Genomic DNA, 23,389 nt, shown 5'->3' on the forward strand with positions numbered 1-23,389 from the left:
TGAATTTAAAGGAGCAACCTTATTGGTTATTGTTCAAGTATTGGTTCAAAGACACCCCTAAATGAATGGAAGTGAATGGACAGCTTAGCTCAAATGGTCCGCTCATCTCTCAGCAGCACACGTACGGTGGCACGTTTTGGAAGGGAAAAGCTGGGGGCCTGATAGCAACCACCTAGCAATGCCTTAGCAACCATCTCGCAACTGCTTAGCAACATATTAGCAACCACCACCGACATTATGGCACCCACCTAGCAAAACCTTAGCGACCGCCACAGACACCATAGCAAGCATCTAGCAACGACCATAGCAAATGGTGGGAGCCATTTTAGCTGCGCAACCACCCTTTTCTTCAGAAATGCACTCATTGTGTTCTGTAAAATACTTCTCTGTTTTAACAGTCCGTTACTTGCAAGATCTGGCCGTTAGTTGTTAGGTTTTTAAGCAAACTGTACTTGTAAGACAGAAAAAAACTGAGACAGAAAATTCTGATCAAGACCAGCCAGAACCAGTTTTTGGGGAACTGACCAGGGTGCCTTCCTTTTTTTTCCCAACACCATCCTAACTAAACGTACAAACAAAGCATTTGCTGTTTTACTGACCATTATTATTCTCAGTTAGCTAGCTAAATGTCAAAATCACAGCATTTCCTCATTTACTGACCATTATTATTCTTAGTTAGCTAGCTAAATGTCCAAATCACAGCATTTGCTGTTTTACTGACCATTATTATTCTTAGCTAGCTAGCTAAATGTTCATATAGGCCATTTGCTGATTTACCGAACATTATTATTTGTAGCTAGCGTAGCTAAATCTCCAGAACACAGCAATTGCTGTTTTACTTACCATTATTATTGGTAGCTAGCCTAGCTAAATGTCCAAACACTGTGTAAAGCTTTGTGTAAAACAAAAAAACTTTGTTTAAAGTTTAACCTGACATGACCACTACTTCTGCAAACTTTTGAAAGGTGAGGACAGTACAGGTTCTGAGGATGAAAAAGATGAAGTAGTTGATTAAGTGTCTGATATAGCACTGATTAGAGTGCACTCAGTACTACAGAGATATGTAATTTTCCTGAAATTATTCCTACTTAAAAACATGTATTAAATCTGTCAGTAAACAGATGATGTAATGCAAGTATGATTATGCAGAAAAGTCACCAAACTATCAGATGACAAACAGCTCTGCAGAGGCCAAATCTCATACTTATTTATAGGTTTATAATTGAGAATAAGTAAAGGTGCATATAGTATGGTAAGTACATAATAAACTGTCGGTGCCCTGCAGATTTGGACAGATCCTGAAAGCAGCAAACCACTGCACAGCGATGGTTAAGTTATTTTACTAACAATTACCAGTTTCTTTATCAGTTTATCTAGCCTATTACAATTTTTAAATATATTTGCTTTTAATGTTGTTTGCTTGCTTGCTTTGAGTCTAGATATTATAATGTGTATGATTGGCAGTATTTAATGTTACTAAGAAATATTCAGTTGGTACAATTAAAGGCAGTAACAAATTAACCTCCCCCCCCCTTCAATGACAGACCCTTAAATTTATTTTCAGTCCAGAAATTACTTTAAATTTTTTCCCCTGTAGTGAAAACACCAATGTTTATGCACCGATTGCCATTGATAGCAGTTCAGAGTCGGAGGAAACTGTGGAAACACAAGAAGATACAGTTGTAAGAAAAGTATGTGAATCCTTTGGGATTATACTTGGATTTCTGCATAAATTGGTCATTAAATGTGTTCTGATCTTCATCTAAGTCAGAACAATAGACAAACACAAAAATGATATGTTTGCATGGTTATATTGAACACAACTTGTTAACATTCAAAGTGGAGGGGGGGGGGTGTATGTGGACCTTTTATAACTGGTTGACTCTCCTGTGGCAGCAAAAACCTCAACCAAACGTTTCCTGTAGTTACAGATCAGACCTGCACAACGGCCAGGAGGAATTTTGGACCATTCTTTTTCACAAAACTGTTTCAGTTCGATAAGATATCGATATTAGAGAAGTGTCGGTGTACTCAGGAAATGTGTACCCAGATCTTCAGGGAGGAACATGAGCTGCACCTGGGGAAGGTCTTCAGCTTTGTACATCTGAGTGTTCAGGAGTTCTTGCTGCTTTATATGTATTTCTCAACTGAAAAATTCCAAAAGAACAATCCACTGAACAACAAACAAGTAAACTCTTAAAGTTTTTCAGCAAGTCAACAAAGACTGACTTCCTCAGCAGTGCCATAGACAGAGCCTTACAGAGTGAGAGTGGACACCTGGACCTGTTCCTTCTTTTCATAATGGGTCTCTCACTGGAGTCTAATCAGACTTTATTATGAGTCATACTGACCCCAAAAAAGAGGACATCTCACACCAATGAGGAAACGAGGAGGTGAACCTGGAGGAGTTTAACCTCAGGAAATACGATCAGGAAAGTGTCTTCTGAGGCTGCTGCCAGTAGTTAAAATATCCAGATGAGCTGTGTAAGTATTTTCATTCAGGCCTTCACACAGTTTTTAATCAATTGCTGATGTGTAGAATCAGTTTCCATTCAATCACTGGTGGATTTACATTATTCACATTATTAAATACATACATATAGCATGAATTATCCTGTGTGTGTAATAATAATTAAACCCTCATTTTAATGTAAGTAGTACATTAAGTTTCTGTATTAGACTAATCATATACAGTTTAAGAAAGAAGTTTGGAAGTTATGAAGAAGATATGTAACATTTTTTAAAAATAAATTCCCATTCCTTGTAGATCCACTCTAAATTAGCACTGGGTGATTTGAATGAAATCATTGCTCTCAGTATGCCTGAGAGCAATGATGATTAGCAATATCACATCATGAAAATTTCATATAGAACATACATTTCAAGTGTATGTATTTATTTCTAAAATGTATGTGAGCAAATGTGCCTTTTTTTCCAGAGCTTAACTGGGAAAATAGAATAAGCTCTTGGTGAGCTTTTGGTGAGCTGCATGCCCACACTGATCACAGTAAATTGGAGCTTTCTGCATGTTAACTATTTCAGTATAAAGAAATATCAGTTCTTTTAACAGACAATAAATTTCACACTTAAATTCTGTTTTCTATTTTTGTCAATACATTCTAATATTCTTATTTGGGTTTATTGTAAAATCATTTGTTTATTCTTATTTTTCAGACTAGCTTCATGTAATCTTGGAGTAAAGTGTGGAAATCTGGAATCGGTTTTTAAACCTGGAAAACTCCCCCCTGAAAGAGCTGGACCTCAGTAACAATGACCTGCAGGACTCAGAAGTGGAGCTGCTCTCTGCTGGACTGAAGATTTCACAATGTAAACTGCAGATTCTCAGGTCAGTGTTTCAGGTTATCAAAGACCAAAATAACAATCAAGACAACAAATGAAAACACAATTAACTAAAGAAACTAACTTGGCAAAAGGGAGGAGCCCAAAAATCTTTCCCTGCTCAGACTTTTCCATGCCTTTTAATTTGTCATGGTACTGCATCTACAGAATAAATACAAAAGAAAACTGCATAATCAGGTCCAAGGAGAAATAACAAGACCAGGCATTCTAACATGAAGTAATACCTATATTTAGGGGTTAATGTCAGTGTTTTTTCCACAGTAATTGTACTCTTTTATGCACATTTCCTTTCTTTTATCCATGTCTGTCTGATCCTAATAAAATCACAATTGACTTATTGGCACCCGTGAATTTAGTATATGTACTCTCAATAGCCTTTGTGAATGTAATGAGTAGGGATTTAAGAAGTAGTATAATACAGAAAGATGAAAATTTTGAAATAATAAAAGGTGTCAACATTATTATTTTTTACACAAATTACACCACCAAGTTTGGCCCCAACTTCCACTGTAATTTGCCCCACCCCCATCCATTGTTTTCTGGCTGAATGACTAGAACACTCCAACACAGACAAGACAATAACAGAGAAGACTGGTGTACGGTGTCCAGTTGTAACGCTCCGGAGCCAGTCTCTGTTCAGACTATAGAAAGCAGACCTGCTCTCTCCTGGATTGAAGAGTTCACACTGTAAACTGCAGATTCTCAGGTCAGTGTTTCTGTGATTTTTAATTTGAAATTTTAAGGGCTGTCAAGAAGAGCAGCTTTAACCAACACATCCAATGTCATCACATTGATTGGACTCCAGGTTGGCTGACTCCTGGCTCCAATTAGCTCTTTGAAAAGTCATTAGCCTAAGGGTTCACATAGTTTTTCCACCCTTTACTGTGAATTTTAAACATGTTGTATTTAATAAAACCATTCAAACATATTTTTATGTGTATTAGACTGTGTTTGTCTATTGTTGTGACAGATAAAGACATTTAATGACCAATTAATGCAGAAATCCAAGTAACCCCAAAGGGTTCACATTGATCCTCAGCAGACTAAAACAAGTATCATGGCTATGGGGAAACTGGCATTCCAGCAGCTGGAGAAAGGAAACCTGATCTTCTACGAGGAAGATCTAAGAGAGAGTGGTATCGATATTAGAGAAGTGTCAGTGTACTCAGGAGTGTGTACTCAGGAACTTGAGCTGCACCTGGGGAAGGTCTTCAGCTTTGTACATCTGTACATCGAGTGTTTAGGAGTTTCTTGCTGCTTTATATGCATTTTTCAACAGAAAAAATCCAAAAGAACAATCCACTGAACAACAAACAAGTAAACTCTTCAAGTTTTTCATCGGACCTGCTCTCTCCTGGATTGAAGAGTTCACACTGTAAACTGCAGATTTTCAGGTCATTGTTTCTGTGATTTTTAATTTGAAATTCTAAGGGCTGTCAACGTTAAATTGTTAACACATGCTGTTAATTTGGAATCAGAAACAAGTTACTATTTTTTAACGCAAGTTTTTTTTTACGGCACCAAGTTTGACCCTAGGTTTTGCTGCAATCTTCCCTGCATCTGCCCAACATGCAGATTTTTTTTTCTGAATGAATGACTAAAATGCTCCAATCCAGTATACAGCTGTAACGCTCTGGTTCCGCCCCCTTTTTGTTTTAAATTATGCACATATAGAGATTAAAAAATTTGTAAGAAGAGAGATAGAAAGAAATATTTACAATATAGACAAGCAACATACAATAGAACAAGACAACAGACAGGAGGTGTTATTGTAATAGGTATTGAGCAGGTATGTTAAAAAAAGAAAGTGTTTACAAAAACAAACAGGGGGAGGGATTAGCTCTGGATAAAGTTCAAAAATGGGGACCAGATGTTGTTATAGTGATTGATATTATCTTTTCTGGCAAATGTGAGTCTTACCAAATTGGAGTGTTCAGTTAACAGGTTGTACCAGTGCATTGTTGATAGTCTTTCCAGGTGAGTAGAATTATTATTTTAGCCATTGTTGTGTTTGAAGATATTTTGAAGTTGATGAAGATGAAAAGCCCCCAAGGAGGGCTACAGAAGGAGAGAGTGGGATGCTGAGGATCTTGGATAGCTTTCCCATGACCTCCGACCAAAACTGTCTATCAGGGGGCAGTTCCAGAATGCATGATGGAGGTCATCTATTGTGCTTGGACAGTGTGTTGGTGAGTGTTGGTGAGTGTGTTGGTGAGGCCCATCAGGTGCATTTTATGGGTAGTGAAATGTATTCTATGTAGTATTTTGTATTGAATTAACTGTATATTAGAATTGGGTGACATTGTGAATGTGTTGTTACAGATTATTTGGCAGTTATTTTCTGTTTGGGTGCCAAAGTCTGCAATTCATTTGTCAGTAGCAAAGTAGTGTCGTCATGGTATGCGAAAAGTTTATAGATTTGGGAGAGTAGTTTCTTGGTTTTGAGTGATTTTATTTTCAGTAGTAGAGGAGGGGTTGGTTCTTGAAGGTTTTTTATATCAGTGACCTTTTTTTAATAATCTCTTTAAACTGTAAGTATTGGAATTGACAGTTTTGTGGTAAGTTGTATGTCTGTTTCAGAAGGTCGAAGGTCAATAAGGGAGCAATCACTGAAAAGGTCCCCCAGGCTTAATATTCTTCTCATTTTCCATGTTGTGAAGATGATAGATGTATTGTTAATTTTGAACATAGGGTTGTGCCATATAGGGGTGGATTTACATGGGTTGAGTTGTAAGTTGAGGATTTCATTTGCTTTCCACCAGGCAGAGAGAGTAGTGTCTATTGTCTTATATTTGAAGCATTCATGGGTTCTAAATGATTTAGCTATAAAAATGATATCTTGGGTGGTCAGGTTTTTGCAAATGTTTTGTTCTATATCTAGCCAAGAGAAGTTTGAATTGTTGGTCGTTTTATGAATATACTGTAATTTATTAGCAATAAAGTAATGGTAAAAAATTGAGGCATCCAGTCCAAAATTCTTCTTCTTTTTTTTTTAAGAGTAGTTGGTTTGAGCCAGGGTTTTTTACCTTTCCAGTAGAATGAATTAACTGCTGAGTTCCAGCCCAGGATTGGGATAAGGGAAGTCGTGGTGAAGAGATAATTAACTTTGGGGAAAATATCCATTTTAACAGATGCAATTTGGCCAATTAAAGATAATGGGAAATTATTCCATCGTTGGAGATTATCTTTGGTGTTTTGTAGTAGTGGTGTAAAATTAAATTTGAATAAGTGCTTTAATTTTGTTGATGTATAGATTCCAAAGTATTTGATGGTAAGTCCTTAGCATCCCAATCAATATCAGTAAGAGGCAGAATCTCAGATTTGCACCAACTTATGGAGCAGCCAGAAACCTTACCAAAACTACTGATGAGACTATGCACTGACGAGAGGGAGGTGGAAGGGGCTGTTAGATAAAGTAAAATATCATCTGCATATAACCTGATTTTGTGGCAGTGCAAATTTGTTTTGATACCTGAGATATTATTATTCTCTCTAATGGCTGAGGCAAGTGGTTCGATAAAAAGTGCAAAAAGAAGTGGTGATAATGGGCATCATTGTCTGGTTCCACTCTTTAGGGTGAAAGATTTAGATATTATTCAATTAGTGATTATATATGCTGATGGTGACTTGTATAAAATTTTAATCCAGTTGGTGAAATGAGGGCCAAAGCCAAAATGGTTAAGGGAGGTAAAGAAAAAGGGCCACCAAACCTGTCAAACGCCTTTTTCCGCATCTATAGTTAATGCTATGGCTGGATGTTGGATCTTAGTGTGTGTTTGATGTGTGTATAGTTTTATTACGTTAAATAGTCACCTCATATTTTCTGAGGAGTGTCTCCCTTTGATAAACCCAGTCTGGTCTGGGTGTATAAGTGAAGAAATTACCGATTCTAATCTTAGTGCTAGGGCTTTGCTTATAATTTTGACGTCTGTGTTTATTAAAGATATTGGACGGTAGTTGGAACAGTGTGTAGGATTTCTATTAGGTTTGAGACTTGTGTAATTAAAGCTGTATTCATGGGATGAGGTATTTGGGAATTTTGGAGGATTACAGTGATCATGTTGAAAAGAAAGGAGAAATGAGGGGTCAAAAGTGTTTATAAAATTCTTCAGGGAAACCGTCTAAACCTGGTGATTTATTATTAGGCATAAGTTGTAGTGCTTTTTCCAGTTCATTTATGGAGAGTGGCATATCCAGATGCTCTACCTGGTCAGTGGGTAATTTGGGGAGGGAGACACTCTTTAGAAAAGTGTCAGCTTTGGTATATGTAGTAGTATGGTCTGGGGTGTATAAATTATTATAGTAATTGCTAAATATGTTGTTTATTGCTACATGATCGTGTGTTATGTTTCCAAGAGTGTCTTCTACTGCGGTGATGCTAGATTTCTCAGTTTGTTGTTTCTGTCAATTTGCTAATAATTTACCGGTTTTATTGCCAATTCATAATGATATTGTCCAAGTTTAAAAAGTGTAAGTTGCGTTTTTTTGAGCTCATATTTGACTTGAAGTAATTCTTTATTATTTATATTAGTAGGCATTTGAGAGACCAGGGTTTCCAGTCTCTTCACCTCTTGCTCTAAGAAATGTTCTCTTTCTGTTTCTTCCATCGTGAAGAAAGAATGCCCATTCTTCTTTAAAGTATGTGATAAAATCTGGATCTTTGAGTAGAGATGTATTGAATCTCCATTTGGGTTTGGGTGGGGATTTAATTTCTGTTGATTATTTAAAAGATGCAGGGCTATGGTCTGATATATTAATGCTATCAATGTTAGGCTCTGTTACTCTAACCAAGACATAATCGACACAGGAGTATGTTTTATGATGTGGGGAGTAATGTGTAAATTCTTTGTTATTTGGGTTGAGTAGTCTCCAGATATCCATCAGTCCATATTCTGTCATGTATTATTTAATAGTGGATGAAGAATCGAGAGGTTAATTGCATAATGAATTGGACCTGTCTAGTTCCAAGTTTAATATTGCCTATTAGAACATGGGAATTTGGAAACATCAGTTCATAAAAAAGGGAGTGGAAAAATGAGAATCTGAATTTGGACCATATATACTAGCTATTGTTATATTATTTTTATGAATACTACCATTGATGATGATAAATCGTCCTTTTGGATCATTGGTAGTATTGCTATGTATGTATGGAGTAGTTTTGCTAAAAAGAATGGAGGTACCACGTTTTTTTAGAGTTGTAAGTTGAATGGTAGGTCTGGCCAATCCATCTGGCCTTCAGTTTCTGGAACTCTGCCTTTGTAAGATAAATTGCTTGCATTAGGTGTATGTCTGACTTCAGTTTATATAGATGGTTTAGCACTTAGGTTCTTTTGGCAGGTGAGCTAATCTCTTGTATGTTTCAAGATGTTATGTTCAATGTTACAGTCATAATACTACAATATTTACAAGTGACAAGATGTTAAAGAATGATTCAGTGTTGCTGTTCTGCTCAGAGACAGAATATTGGGGGATGGTCTTGGGAAGGAGGGGAGGGGCAAAAAAAACAAATAACACAAAATATTTTATTTGATGGATGGGCCAAATGGAGATTACAGAGTTAAATGTAGCTAAGGTACATTCAGTTGGTAAGATGAATGGAGACTAAAAAAGAAAATAATAATAATAATAATAATGATAACTAATATAATAATTGTGGTATTGAAGAGAAAAAGAATGAAGTAGAAAAAAAATTGTATATATACATATTATAAACACAATCAAAGAATATAGATGAGAAATAATAATAAACATATATGTATACACATTTGTACATATACATATATATGCTCACAGACACACACACAGTTTTCAATTCTTGATTACTTATGTTCGCACACATACACCACCACCCATATGTACTTCCATACTCATTCACACACACTCACACACATGGAACTGGATGAGAGAGAGAGAGAAAAGCCATGTTGTTATATTGGGGTCCTGGAAGAGTTTCTCATATATGTACAGTTTATCCACTGCGAGAGCAACCTTTTTTTTTTCTTTTTCCTGGTTTTGTTTCAGAACTTGGAGCAGTTTTTCCGCCATTCCTGGATTTCACAGGGGAAATGGTCTTTTGGCCATAGTTTGTTCCTTTAAACTCTTTGCCGCGACTCTTAACAAGTTCTATTAGTTCAAATTTGGCGACCATTGGTCTTGGTCTGTTGCTGTTATTTTTAACTCCAATGCGGTGGACTATGTTTTTGACAGTGTCCTGTGAAAGTTTTGGCGCAGACTGCATAAATTCTTTTATTGTACGCTCTGGATCTTTTTGGGGTTGTTCAATGATTCCCGAAAATACAATGCTGTCACACATGCTGTGGCTCTGGTGGTCTTTCTTTCATTAGTTTCATAGTAGTCGTCCAGGAAGTCCAAAGTGTTATCCAGGGTTAAATTGTGGAGGTATTTTTCTTAGTTTGCCGGTGTTTTCTTTCAGCAGCGTGACGCCACCATGTTGGATCTCTCGAAGTCTCGCAATGGTATCGGTCTCAGAGCGTCTGACAGAATTAAAATGAAAACACAAAATGGAAATATCAATAGCAAAGTGACATTTTGTGATTCAGTGTTTGGAGTGGACGGTGCTTTAAATGCCAAAATTAAAAGGCAAAAGCAAAGGAAGATCTGCGCTCTCTACTGGTGATTTCCTTTTCTTTTTCCTCTTTTCTTTTTCTAATTCACCATCATACAAACACATGTAAATTAACAGTTGGCAGGGCTACAACTACTGACCCTCTTGAGTCAGAAGTTGTTCAGAAGCCTCGCAGCTTCAAGCATCTCCGAACCGCGGATACTGGGCTTCGGTGCAAGGCGCCGGGGAACAGCAGTGACCCACTGGTGTTTTTCGAGTTTACTCTGTTGAGTAAAACTCTTGCCACAGTCTGAGCAGTGATACAGTTTCTCTCCTGTGTGAATGCGCTGGTGTTTTTTGAGAGTACTCTGTAAAGTAAAACTCTTCCCACAGGCTGAGCAGTAAAACGGTTTCTCTCCTGTGTGAATGCGCTGGTGATTTTTAAGATCACCCAGTGTAGTAAAACTCTTCCCACAGTCTGAGCAGTGATATGGTTTCTGTCCTGTGTGAATGCGCTGGTGTATTTTGAGTTTACTCTGTTCAGTAAAACTCTTCCCACAGTCTGAGCAGTGATACGGTTTCTCTCCTGTGTGAATGTGTTGGTGGTTTTTGAGTTTACTATGTGTAGTAAAACTCTTTCCACAGTCTGAGCAGTGATACGGTTTCTCTCCTGTGTGAATGCGCTGGTGATTTTTAAGAGTACCCTGTAGAGTAAAACTTTTCCCACAGTCTGAGCAGTGATACGGTTTCTCTCCTGTGTGAATGCGCTGGTGATTTTTGAGAGTACCCTGTAGAGTAAAACTTTTCCCACAGTCTGAGCAGTGATACGGTTTCTCTCCTGTGTGAATGCGCTGGTGATTTTTGAGAGTACCCTGTAGAGTAAAACTTTTCCCACAGTCTGGGCAGTGATACGGTTTCTCTCCTGTGAGAATGCGCTGGTGTTTTTTGAGATTACTCTGTTTAGTAAAAATCTTGACAGAGTGCTGATGTTTCTCCATGTCGGGACTTGGCTTCATTTGTCTGTTTAATGTAGCAAACAACTTCTGAGTGTTTTCAGGACGGCTTCTGCTTCACCTCTTTCAGCAGTTTGACAATGGTTTTGGTTAAATATCCTGGTTGTTGGTGATGAATTTCAGGAGAATATTTTCATTTCTGGGAAAAAAAACAGTTGAATATTAAAATAAAAGCAGGTCACTTAACTGAAGAGAACTGCACAAATCAGGTACACTATACAGACAAAACTACTTGGACATCTTTATATTACCATAAAAGCTTCTGTACTTTTACCCATTCCAACTCCATAGTGTAATGGAGGCCACCTTTTGCCACTCACAATAATCAGGCTGACAACTGTTTACAGGATTCGTACGGGTGTTTAAAATTCTGGAAAATACTTGAATTTTATCGTTCTGTTTTCCAGGCCTGGAAAGTGCTGGTATTTTGGGAAAAGTGCTTGAAAATACTTGAAATTGTAACTGCATTTACTCAACAATAAATAACTACCTGACTAAATAAGTTTACTTAAAGAAAAAATTGCAGAGTGTAAAATAAAAAAAGAGAGCTTCGCTCGTGCCTCTACGTATGTGACAACAAATTCCAGTTCTTTCTCTTAATTTAAGAGGAGTTGGCTCACAAGGAACCAGCTCTTTTTCCCTCAGATACAACATTTTACCACAGATAGCAGGAGAGTTAGCTAGCTATGCTTAAAGCCAAGCTTTGGATTTATCTAAATAATAATAGTTATAATCCAGGGTTACACGTACAATATACTATTAGGCTAAACTGAGCCTGGAACTGTTAACGCGATGCCAGCATCCTCCAACGAGCCGCTGTTGGCCTAGAGTTAGCCGACCTCCGGGGCTGTTTGCCCGGCATCAGCCCCGTGGAACGAGCCGATCCCCTTGGGACATTTTCAGTAAAAAATTATTGAAAGTTGTTTGTCTAGTGATTGTTTGTGTTATCGTTTCATTATTGACCAAATCGAGTTGGTTAGCAAAGAAAATCTACACATAGGCAGTACATTTAGTATCAAAACTTTTTTTGCTTTCATTTCTTCTCCTTCTACTATTACCAAACACAGTTCCGGTTGTGTTTACCATAAACATAATACCATCTCTTGCAGTGTGACAAAAAGCAAATCAATAATTTTTTGAGTATATGTATGTATAAATGCTCTCCATTTACCACCAAATTTGACATACTTAGTGAATCAAATGAATAGGGTAACCATGCGGTGAAAAACATTGGTATTTAAACTGTGTGAAACTGACACCAATAAATCCATAATTCCTGCTATTTACTTACGTATTTTTCCTCAGTAGCACAGTTGCTGTGAAGGGTTGAGAAGAGTTTTGTGATTTACTGATTGTAGCTCAATCTCAGTTTTGAGATATCTCTGTTATCATTAATACCACAGCTGAAAGGTAGAGAAAAAGAAGAAAATGGGCCTTAAAAGTGCTAGAAAACTGCTTAATTTTTACCTTGTAAAAGGTGTATGAACCCTGTGTTTAGTGCCTTCATAAGGACTGCCCACTGTTCAGACAGACAGTCTTGATTCTGTTCACATCTCACTTGAAGCTGAGAACTTGCCTAGTTTGAAAGAAAGAAGGAAAGAAATAAAAGAAAAGAGAAAACTATCCTTAGGTTTTATTTAAAGCCTTCTTGGGTGTTTTCTCGAGGCTGCTTTCTGTTTCCCCCTATTTTGGGGTATTTTAGTGTTTTCTCCCTTTTGTTAGATTTCTTAAAAAGATACTCCTTTCCCATCTGCCTGAGTATCTTTATTTAAATTCTACGATACAAACCGAGGGCCTGTTGTTTGATCACTTTTCACTTTAGTTTGTTTGGCTACTTGTTCTTGTTTTCCCATCCTTTTCCTTTCTTTTTTGTCTGAACTGCCCGTACTGCGGCCATTTTGTTTCTCAACAAATAACCCTGACTCTGTGGAAAGCACAGTAGTTTGCACACAAATATTTTACATTGTGAAAGCCAAGTTTAACCCCTATTTTGACTTTTTTGTAACTCTGTCTGCACTTGAGTCCACCCTGGTGGGGTTTTCCATTAGGGAGTTAAAAATAAATGTAGCAGCAATCTCAAGATTATTCTCATCCTCTATTTGGATTGCTGCCCTGTTACACATTAAAGTTGTAGCTCGTTCTGCAGTAGGCTCTCAGTAGGCTGCAGCTGCAAAATCTGCTGTCCAGTACTGAAAACAATGTTGTACTATTATAATATCTCACTTTACACTAGAATACACTAACCCATACTATTAAAACTCTACTATATTGACTAGAAAACAGCAATTCCATTTCAAAACATCACAGAGAGTAGTCTGACCCGCCAACTCCTCCCCAGATGCCAAGGTTATTTGGGTTGCCAAATTCAGGCTGAATCTACACAAACTTTAGACTAGTAGGAGTGGCGGAGAACGTAGAGTACAAGCGAGGGGAGAAAAACAGCCATTCTAAACTCTTCTAAAACCCGTATCTAGTGTTATTTTGATTGTATGTTACATGAGAGAGACCTAAAGCTTTGCGATGTGAGACAGACCTAAGCAACGCTAGGGCTCAGCGCCTAAGAAACATCTAAACCTTGCTAAGCTATCTATCTCTCTCAGGTACCCTCGGCCTTGTTATCCTGGCTGCACCCAGACCACTGATATGAATGCTAACACTCAATTTTTAAATGAATTTAAACACCAGTCCCTAGTAAGCTAACCTAGTGGTGGTGATAAATTGCCTGACTTTTTGTATTTCTCTTATGTCTTTATTCAATGAAAAAATCGAGAATATTCACAAGTCTTTGAGAACTCAGCCCATACCTGCAACTGTAACTGAATCTCTTAATTCCTCCCTACTGCCTATATTTTGTAAAACAACCCCTGATTCTTCTTTGTGTTCTCTCTTCCTCCTACTTCTGAACTTTCTGATCTTAACTCTACTGATAAGCTATCTACCTGCACATTGGACCCTCGTCCCACAACACTTGTTAAATCATGTCTTTCTTCTCTGCTTCCTCTTATTACTGCGATCATTCACTCTTCCCTCATGACTTGGACTGTACCAACAGCTTTTAAAATCGCAGCTATTAATCCGATCTTAACAAGAAAACCTGGTGCTGATCGAACTGATTTTAATAGCGCATGCCATAGGTCGGCAATAGGCGGCCCACGGGCCAGATGTGGCCCGCAAGCGCGAAATATGTGGCCTGTGAGGTTGTTTGAACTATAATGAACGATAATGAAAAAAAAAAACGTTTCTATAGTGAACTTTAGTTTACAAGCCTTCCCGTCTCTCTGTCATGCTCAGCTAAAGTTTCTGCCCATTCTCAGGCTCCCTATTTACTTATAAGGTGTTTTTCCCAGCTGTAACTCCCCGGGTTCACTATCCGGGGCAGCGGTAGTTTAAACGACCGCAAACCTGAGGACACGGATTGGATCCCCGCGTGAGGAGCAGTGGGTTTATTTTATTTATTTATTTTTTTCTTTTCTTCCTGGTTTACCTTTCCAAAAACAGATTTTTTTTTTGTGGTCCCCCACCTAATGGCGTGGGAAATTACTGGCCCGCAGCCAACCCTCTGTTATTACTAGTGTGTCTCAGGCCTCTGTCTTACGCCCCCTTCTTTTCATTGTCTATCTTCTCCCCTAGGTAGCATCTTTTGCAATTATAATATAAATTTCCACTGCTGCGTGGACAGCCAGTGTCATATCTCTGATGCAAGGCAGACACTGTGTGATTTTAGCCCGATTTTTCAGCTTCATCGTGCATTGTTTGTCCTGCAGTGTGAGAGGGGAAGCGATGTCCGAATAATTGCACAAACGAGCTGCGATTGAGAAGATTGATTTCTGACGTGCATAAAATTTTGGTCGCTTGTCTCACAGTGAGCTGTCCTACGAGCTGATTTTGTAACTCCACAACCTGTTTTCCCAAAATTCACAGCAAATTTACCAATAAAAAAAGTATTTCTTTTGGAGTGTTGGCTCTTTTTATATAGATATCTTGCTTCTGGATATATGGAGAAACTTTTTTGAGGAGATAGCTGACGTCCCTTAAGAGCAAATGAATACATATAGTGAGTGGACAATGCTTCAGACACTCCTACACACCAAAACCTTAACCTCTCATTTATTTTTGACAATACTTTATTAACTTTACTTGTAATACATGTATTTAACTAAACTGAGTTTTATATGGTTATCTCTGACTGAAAGAGACAAGGCACAATGCATTTTGGCCAAACAATAATAAAACATTTTAGTAAAGACATTGATTATACTGTTTTATACAATTCCTTTGTTGTTTAATCTTCACTCCATCCGACCATGTTTATTACGTTATTAAATATATTGTATATTTTAATATATGTGACCATGGTGATGAGAAACAAACGCTAACATATATTCGTTCATTTGATATTTAAATGAGAATCAAAATCTGAAAAAATATATATACACACACACATATATATATATATATATATATATATATATATATACACACACACATATATATATATATATATATATATATATATATATATATATATATATATATATATACACTGCTCAAAAAAAATAAAGGGAACACTCAAATAACACATCCTAGATCTGAATGAATGAAATATTCTCATTGAATACTTTGTTCTGTACAAAGTTGAATGTGCTGACAACAAAATCACACAAAAATCATCAATGGAAATCAAATTTATTAACCAATGGAGGCCTGGATTTGGAGCCACACACAAAATTAAAGTGAAAAAACACACTACAGGCTGATCCAACTTTAATGTAATGTCCTTAAAACAAGTCAAAATGAGGCTCAGTATTGTGTGTGGCCTACACGTGCCTGTATGACCTCCCTACAACGCCTGGGCATGCTCCTGATGAGGTGGCGGATGGTCTCCTGAGGGATCTCCTCCCAGACCTGGACTAAAGCATCCGCCAACTTCTGGACAGTCTGTGGTGCAACGTGACGTTGGTGGATGGAGCGAGACATGATGTCCCAGATGTGCTCAATCGGATTCAGGTCTGGGGAACGGGCGGGCTAGTCCATAGCTTCAATGCTTTCATCTTGCAGGAACTGCTGACACACTCCAACCACATGAGGTCTAGCATTGTCCTGCATTAGGAGGAACCCAGGGCCAACCGCACCAGCATATGGTCTTACAAGGGGTCTGAGGATCTCATCTCGGTACCTAATGGCAGTCAGGCTACCTCTGGTGAGCACATGGAGGGCTGTGCGGCCCTCCAAAGAAATGCCACCCCACACCATTACTGACCCACTGCCAAACCGGTCATGCTGAAGGATGTTGCAGGCAGCAGACCGCTCTCCACGGCGTCTCCAGACTCTGTCACGTCTGTCATGTGCTCAGTGTGAACCTGCTTTCATCTGTGAAGAGCACAAGGCGCCAGTGGCGAATTTGCCAATCCTGGTGTTCTCTGGCAAATGCCAAGCGTCCTGCACGGTGTTGGGCTGTGAGCACAACCCCCATCTGTGGACGTCGGGCCCTCATACCATCCTCATGGAGTCGGTTTCTAACCGTTTGTGCAGACACATGCACATTTGTGGCCTGCTGGAGGTCATTTTGCAGGGCTCTGGCAGTGTTCCTTCTGTTCCTTCTTGCACAAAGGCGGAGGTAGCGGTCCTGCTGCTGGGTTGTTGCCCTCCTACGGCCTCCTCCACGTCTCCCGGTGTACTGGCCTGTCTCCTGGTAGCGCCTCCAGCCTCTGGACACTACGCTGACAGACACAGCAAACCTTCTTGCCACAGCTCGCATTGATGTGCCATCCTGGATGAGCTGCACTACCTGAGCCACTTGTGTGGGTTGTAGAGTCCGTCTCATGCTACCACGAGTGTGAAAGCACCACCAACATTCAAAACTGACCAAAACATCAGCCAGACAGCATAGGTTCTGAGAAGTGGTCTGTGGTCCCCACCTGCAGAACCACTCCTTTATTGAGTGTGTCTTGCTAATTGCCAATAATTTCCACCTGTTCCATTTGCACAACAGCAGGTGAAATTGATTGTCAATCAGTGTTACTTCCTAAGTGGACAGTTTAATTTCACAGAAGTTTGATTTACTTGGAGTTATATTGTGTTATTTGAGTGTTCCCTTTATTTTTTTTGAGCAGTGTATATATAATTTTTAATAAAATACCAAAAAATAAATAAGGGCTTGTAATTTGTGTTTTTATTTTGATGAGCCAAACAAAAATGGAAACTTGATTTTAGATTTTACACCAGCATCTTAATCGGATTCCTGTTCCACCTTAAATGCATACTGCAGTTAAATGTGTCTTTTAACAGTGAAAAGCCGCATTTAAAGCACAACGCTGTGCAAACGTTCTGAATAACAGGGCTGCTGTCATTACAATTAGTTAGCTATTTATAAATTGCTGCTTAGAGCTTAGATTCTCTGCCCAAACCTGACCCAAATTTGGGTCTGTTTTTTAATTATTTATGTATTTTCAATTATTATATATAAACCTATAGAGTGATAATCATATGTTTAACATAAAAAAAATTGTTTTATATTCTTAAACATTGTTAATTATGTTATAACAGATTTGAATTAGTGAAATCAGTGCTTCTTCAGTTTTATAATGTTAATTAACATCATTCAGAACATATTTCGCTCATTCAAATAGTCTAATAAAGTTTTTTTTTTTAAAGCAAAATTTTAACACTCTACTCTAAAAAAATTTATTGTTTAAATTGGGCTCTGGCTCAAAAAAACGTGGATTAGGGGAGGAGCGGAGAAGTCAAGTCCGACACTCTCCACCAGCAGCGGATCTCGTGATGATTGTGCTGTTTGTTTACTTCTGGTGTGAATAAAACAGCAGTTTATATGTGAAACAGAGATTACATGAGTGTTATTAAATTAAGATAAAAAAAAACATACTGCCATGTTAAATATGTATTGTATAGCACTAAATAAATAATGGGATTAAATTGTGCATTATTCAAAAGTCTGTTCCTCAGACACAGAAAAGTACATTTTCAGAGACTGAAGATGAATCACACATAACACAATTAGCTTTAGAACTTTCTTTTGTTATTGCAGACCAGTTTTTATGGTTCTTTGTTTTGGGAAAAATAACTACATCATGCTCATTTACACAGCTTTAATTGTTTAGTGCATTTCACACAAAAAATAGAACGAAATAAAATTAGATCTCAGTGTAATAGTTATTTAGTGCTTTTAAAGATAATAGGAGCAGTTTAGAACGCTTTAGAAAACAGGATGTTGTATTTATTTCCTAGAACAAAGAAAAGAAAAGCTGGTTGCAAATAAAAAAAATGTTCGAAAGCTAATTGTGTTGTGTGATTCATCCTCAGTGTCTGAAAATATACTTTTCTGTGTCTGAAGAAAAGACTTTTGAATAATGCACAATTTAATTGTTCATTTAGTGCTACACAATACATCTGTAATATGCCAGAATGTTTTGTGAATATTTAACAAGTTTTTATTTTAATTTAATAACACTCGTGTCATCTCTGTTTAATGTATAAACCATAATGTTTTTCACACCAGAAGTAAACAAACAGCACAATCATCGCGAGATCCGCTATTGTTCACTTGAGCTGCAGGTAGAGACTGTCCGAATGGACTTCTCCGCTCTTCAGGAGCATCGCGAACAAGCCTGATGCGTGATGCAGACAGTCAGGAGCCTCGCAGCCGCGGGATTATAACGCCGGATATCAGAGAGAGAGAGAGAGAGAGAGAGAGAGAGAGAGAGAGAGAGAGAGAAAGAGAAAGAGAGAGAGAAACTTCTCCATACCTTCTGTAGTTCAGCTGATCCTGCTCTGTCTCCTCTCCAGCTACAGAACCAGGAAACTCAGCCTCATCCGGGTTATGTAGAGCCCCGCCCCCTCCCCCGCTATATCACATTATACCCCATCACCGCTAGAGGGAGCCCGCGAGGGAGTCCTCAATGCATGGAGCTGAATGGAGCTAAACAGCTAAAACTCTCATTTAAAACACTGTATAACGGTATATGGAACAATTAAGCTAAATACTAGTTTATAAATGTTTGATACCTTTTCGAATGAAGATTGTATATACATTAATATACATTTCAGAGAGTCTGGTGTCTCTGGTGGTTTGAGAAACTAGTAGCAGATTCTGAATATTTGTATTGATTTTTTATAAATTATGTTAATTGTTTACGGTTGGGGGAGGGGGATCAAAACTGATTTAATTTAATTTATAGATTATGAACCACAAAGCCTGTTCTTGCTAAAAATATTTTCATTCTGAAATACTGCCAAAAGGGTGTAAAAGGGATTTTATATCTGACAACTAGGGCTGCCACGATTAGTCGACTAGTCACGATTATGTCGACTATTAAAATAGTCGACGACTAATTTAATAGTCGATTAGTCGTTTTTTTATTTTTTTCTTTGTTTTTCTCTCCAAACTGCTGCGACTGCCTTTCTGTCCTGGACGCACATGCGCAGTAGTGGAAACCGGGGTAGGTAGTGGACGACATCTCAGGACATTATACAGACAGGCTCTGGTTTCATGGCTACCCCGCTACAGAACTCAAAAGTGTGGGATCACCAAGAAAATAAAAGTGAAACGCGTGCAATGCAATATCTGCAATGAAGAACTTGCCTTCCTCGGCAGCACAACCGCGATGCACGAGCACCTGAAAAGGAGGCATGTTGTGGCTGATTAAATGACGAAGAAGCTAAATTGCTATTTAGCTGCTAAAATTAACGTAAACAGAGCGTTAACTTAGTACTTAACTTACTCATCTTGAGTAAGTTAAAACAGAGGTCACTAATAGGCGGACCGCGATCCGGATCCGGACCCAGACGTTGTCACAAATGCCGTCCCAAACCGATAAACTACAGAGAAGGATTTCATTCTGACAGTGGCTTCTGTTTTCAGTGCTTTTCGGTGCAGTAAACTCACAGATCAGTCATGTGTGGTGTAAAATCACCAAACGCTCTCCTCTGCCAATCAGATCTGTGCAGACCGCTGCCCTGGCTAGTGAATTGGGACGCGGACAGGGAAAAACGCCTTTATAAAGAGATAGGGAGCCCAAGAACTGGCAGAAAAACAAGATCGGGCAGAAACTAAAGACACACTGAGTGCGACAGAGAGACGGTAATGTACACAATATCTGGACAGAGAGGCATTTTTATTAATATACTTTTTTTTCATAATAGTTCAAACAACCTCACGGTTGAGATGTTTCATAAATGCCAGTGCCTTATCCTTATTTTACACAGTTGTTTACACTTTATATGCTAAACAGTAAAATAATTGTCTGTTACAACAAGCTGCATATTTCATTAAAGGTTTAATGAACTATGATTTTAATTGTTTTTATTTTTAGTTAGCATATAGCTGAAATCTAATGATGGTTGTATAATAGCAGCTGCATTCTATTGTGATAAACTGTGTTTTATATTCAATTAACGTATGATCCGATTAGTCGACTAATCATAAAAAATAATCGGTGATTAGTCGACTATAAAAATAATCGTTTGTGGCAGCCTTACTGACAACAAAACATTTTGAAAAAAAAAAAATTGATTTGTTTACATTTAATAGAGACATTAAACAAATTTTATTTTTAACTTATTTAAACAGTAACACACACAACACTCACCCCCAAATTTAATACCCAAGATAAACTATTACAAGATAATTATTACAAACAGAACACACAAACACATCTAATAATTCCTCTAAAAATAATTTAAACCTCATTAAAAAGTGGCCTTTCAATTTTTGCAATGACCCCTTCTACACTGCAAGGACAGCGTGCAAGTCAATTGTGTGTATATATGTGTGTTTGTGTGTGTGTGGTTTTTATTGTGAACTAATGACAAGACTATAGAGCTTAGATTCTCTGCCCAAACCCGACCCAAACTCATATTGGGGGGGGGACACATTTGCCAATATGAACCAAAACCCACCCTATAGTTTCCTAGAACAACATTTGTGGAAATTACTATTAATTAAAAGTAAATTATTATTCTATGGTGATTTTACAAGTAACTCCACATTACAGTCACTGTTGTTAGAAAAAATTATGCATGCAATCTCTGAATAATATACATATGACAAAAATGATCAGTTATCACCTAATATTTAAAATAATAACAGATTTGTTTATTATTATTATTATTGTTATTATTATTATATTATTATTAGTATTATTATTATTATCATGTATTGGCATGTCAATTCTGTTGTATATTTACATTTTCTCCTTTCAATGAGATCTCTTCTTAAGACGGTGTCCTTTTATGTAAAAGAATGTAACTTAACGTTTCATAGAGATTTTTATAAACGTCAGGACATGTGGTCTTACTGTGCACTACAAATGAACAGAAGTCACGTTAGATCAGTGTTTCTCAACCCTGTTCGTGCATATTCTACTGCATATTAACACTGTTCTGCATATTCTATAGCTTCCTCTGCTTTAAAGGCACTAAATAAAGTAAGTGGTGGTATGATGTGTCTAATACACTGCTGGATTAATTTAGGCTCCATAGGGGGTTAAAGGATTTTAAAAGGTAAACTCAGTAAATATCTGTTTATTAGCTGATCAGCTGGACCAGGTGGAAAACACTATTTTAGGGCAGTGACCAGGGTTAAGAAACTGCTTTAAACTACAAACAAAGTACAGTACGTTACTAAATTCTGGCTATCCACTACAATATGAATATTCTGCTTATCTACAGGCAGATTTATAATGGAAAACCATCAGATTTCTAAATGAATTAACCTACTCCCAGGATGAGCAATAGGGACTTGGGGGTCATAAACCATTCCCAGATTCCCATCCAAGTACTAACCAGGACAAACCCTGCTGACCTTTCAAGATTTCAAGGGTGTTCTCAAGGTAGTGTGACCGTAAGCAATGGCAGCAGTACCATCAAGACTATTTATGCATGTTCATCATATGAACATTCATACACATTCATTCATATGTTAAATTTTAAATTACTCACTTGTAATGAATAGAAGAGACATACTTACTGCTTGTATTTAATAATCAATGCTTCATTTTGTGATGGTCACAATTTTATACTGACAAAATTTACCATGCAAGTTAATATTGTTCATAAATTTACACCAAATTGATGCAAAATTTTAACATTGTATGTAGAAAAATTCTAGTTATACCAGATGGACTTGGTCCTCACTGTTGATGGTAAACTTCAAGTGATGCCCCAACTTGTTTGCACTTACATTTCAATTTAGGTAAGATGGCTACAGTTAGAGTGACACTCAGAGATGGAAGAGACAGAAATGTGCTCCAGTTTATCAGCAAAATGTATTTCGTTGTTAGAGTCACTTCAAACTACCCCAACAAATAGCACTTACTAATTACTATGGAAATGTCAGTGCCGTTGTTAGAGCACCAATTGTAACATTAACTCCAGTAAACACTTTTTAAAATCTAAATTTCATTTAAAATATTATGGTTACATTTTCTTTGCATACATCTTTTTGATGTTCTTCAGTTTGTAAAAAAAGTAGATCATATTGCAGCAGATAGTTTGACTAAATCTTACTCACTTGATGAATGTTCTACAAACTTCAAAAAATGTATCTATGAATTTAGGCACTCATCATGTTTAACAGCCTCTGCTCAACATTAATAACAGGTGAAAGACTGAGAATCTCTAAATATGACTTCAGTGTCTTCAGTTGTATTAGACTTTACTACACATCACCATCCTATGCTCTATTAGGCACCAGTTCATGCTTGAACCTGCTGATTGCCGTGTGCAGCTATATTTAGTTTAAAAACTGATATTTGCATATGAAGTTTCAAAGTGTGAAGTACCCTTCTATAAAGAAATCAGGATGGTCCATTGTGATGTCAGGGAGTGATTTTACAGGGAGGAGCTGTGAATGACCTCAATTTATGGAAAGCTTTCAGAATACATAAATAATACGAGATCTGCTGCAGTACGATCTCCTTTTCAAGAATCTGCAGGACATGAAGAAGGTAAATGCAAGGAAAAGGTAACCATAATATTTCAAATGAAATGAAGTTCTGTTGCTGCATGAAAATAGAGATTAATTGGTAATGTTATTTTACAATGATAATTTGATTGTAATAAACATTTCTAATTTGTCCTGTATTTTGTGTGACTGTGTACTTTTGCAAAGTGATGCATTAGATAGTGACTGTTAAATTACTATATGAGACCCTATAGTAATTTGACTATAGTACTATAGTAGTAGGACACTACTAGTATACTAGTTGTACAGGAACATGGAGCAAGCAGAGAATCTTTATCAAAAAACTCACTTCAGAATCTGCTCCGAATCTCAGGCCACTTGACAGAGTCTAAAAGAGTATATACAATTTTCATTCTAAAAAGTATCAAACATTCATAAATTAATATTATTAGCAAAATAATCATTTATAAGTGTTTGATACTTTATAGAATAAAACTTTTACTCATTTCCTCAAAACAGAACAACTAC

General features: G+C 37.4%; 7 protein-coding genes across 8 annotated transcripts in view; 4 read left to right on the plus strand and 3 right to left on the minus strand.

Annotated features, from left to right (window-relative positions):
* Positions 1–12,492, minus strand: part of LOC111188533 (zinc finger protein 239-like) — a 280,707-nt gene extending 268,215 nt beyond the window's left edge. The window contains exon 1 of one of the 2 annotated variants that reach the window (XM_049478141.1): positions 12,409–12,492. The gene's annotated coding sequence lies outside the window, so the exon portion shown is untranslated. Of the gene's footprint in view, positions 1–12,232; positions 12,315–12,408 lie in introns of those variants that run through there. The other variant, XM_049478142.1, reaches the window with a different exon arrangement.
* Positions 1–12,492, minus strand: part of LOC125801342 (zinc finger protein 239-like) — a 280,707-nt gene extending 268,215 nt beyond the window's left edge. Inside the window, exon 1 of one of the 2 annotated variants that reach the window (XR_007438671.1) lies at positions 12,409–12,492. The gene's annotated coding sequence lies outside the window, so the exon portion shown is untranslated. Of the gene's footprint in view, positions 1–12,232; positions 12,315–12,408 lie in introns of those variants that run through there. The other variant, XR_007438672.1, reaches the window with a different exon arrangement.
* Positions 1–23,389, minus strand: part of LOC125780501 (zinc finger protein 239-like) — a 1,096,042-nt gene that overhangs the window by 511,571 nt on the left and 561,082 nt on the right.
* The window catches only part of LOC111188532 (zinc finger protein 239-like), a 193,828-nt gene that overhangs the window by 137,232 nt on the left and 33,207 nt on the right, over positions 1–23,389 (plus strand). The gene's annotated exons all lie outside the window — the stretch shown is intronic.
* LOC125801459 (zinc finger protein 239-like) overlaps positions 1–23,389 on the plus strand; it is a 193,757-nt gene that overhangs the window by 137,161 nt on the left and 33,207 nt on the right. The gene's annotated exons all lie outside the window — the stretch shown is intronic.
* LOC125801296 (zinc finger protein 665-like) overlaps positions 1–23,389 on the plus strand; it is a 57,544-nt gene that overhangs the window by 26,899 nt on the left and 7,256 nt on the right. The window lies entirely within an intron of this gene.
* The window catches only part of LOC125801264 (gastrula zinc finger protein XlCGF26.1-like), a 212,196-nt gene that overhangs the window by 11,258 nt on the left and 177,549 nt on the right, over positions 1–23,389 (plus strand). The window lies entirely within an intron of this gene.

Source organism: Astyanax mexicanus, chromosome 4, assembly GCF_023375975.1.
Source record: "Astyanax mexicanus isolate ESR-SI-001 chromosome 4, AstMex3_surface, whole genome shotgun sequence".
In the NCBI taxonomy this organism is placed as follows: domain Eukaryota; kingdom Metazoa; phylum Chordata; class Actinopteri; order Characiformes; family Acestrorhamphidae; genus Astyanax; species Astyanax mexicanus.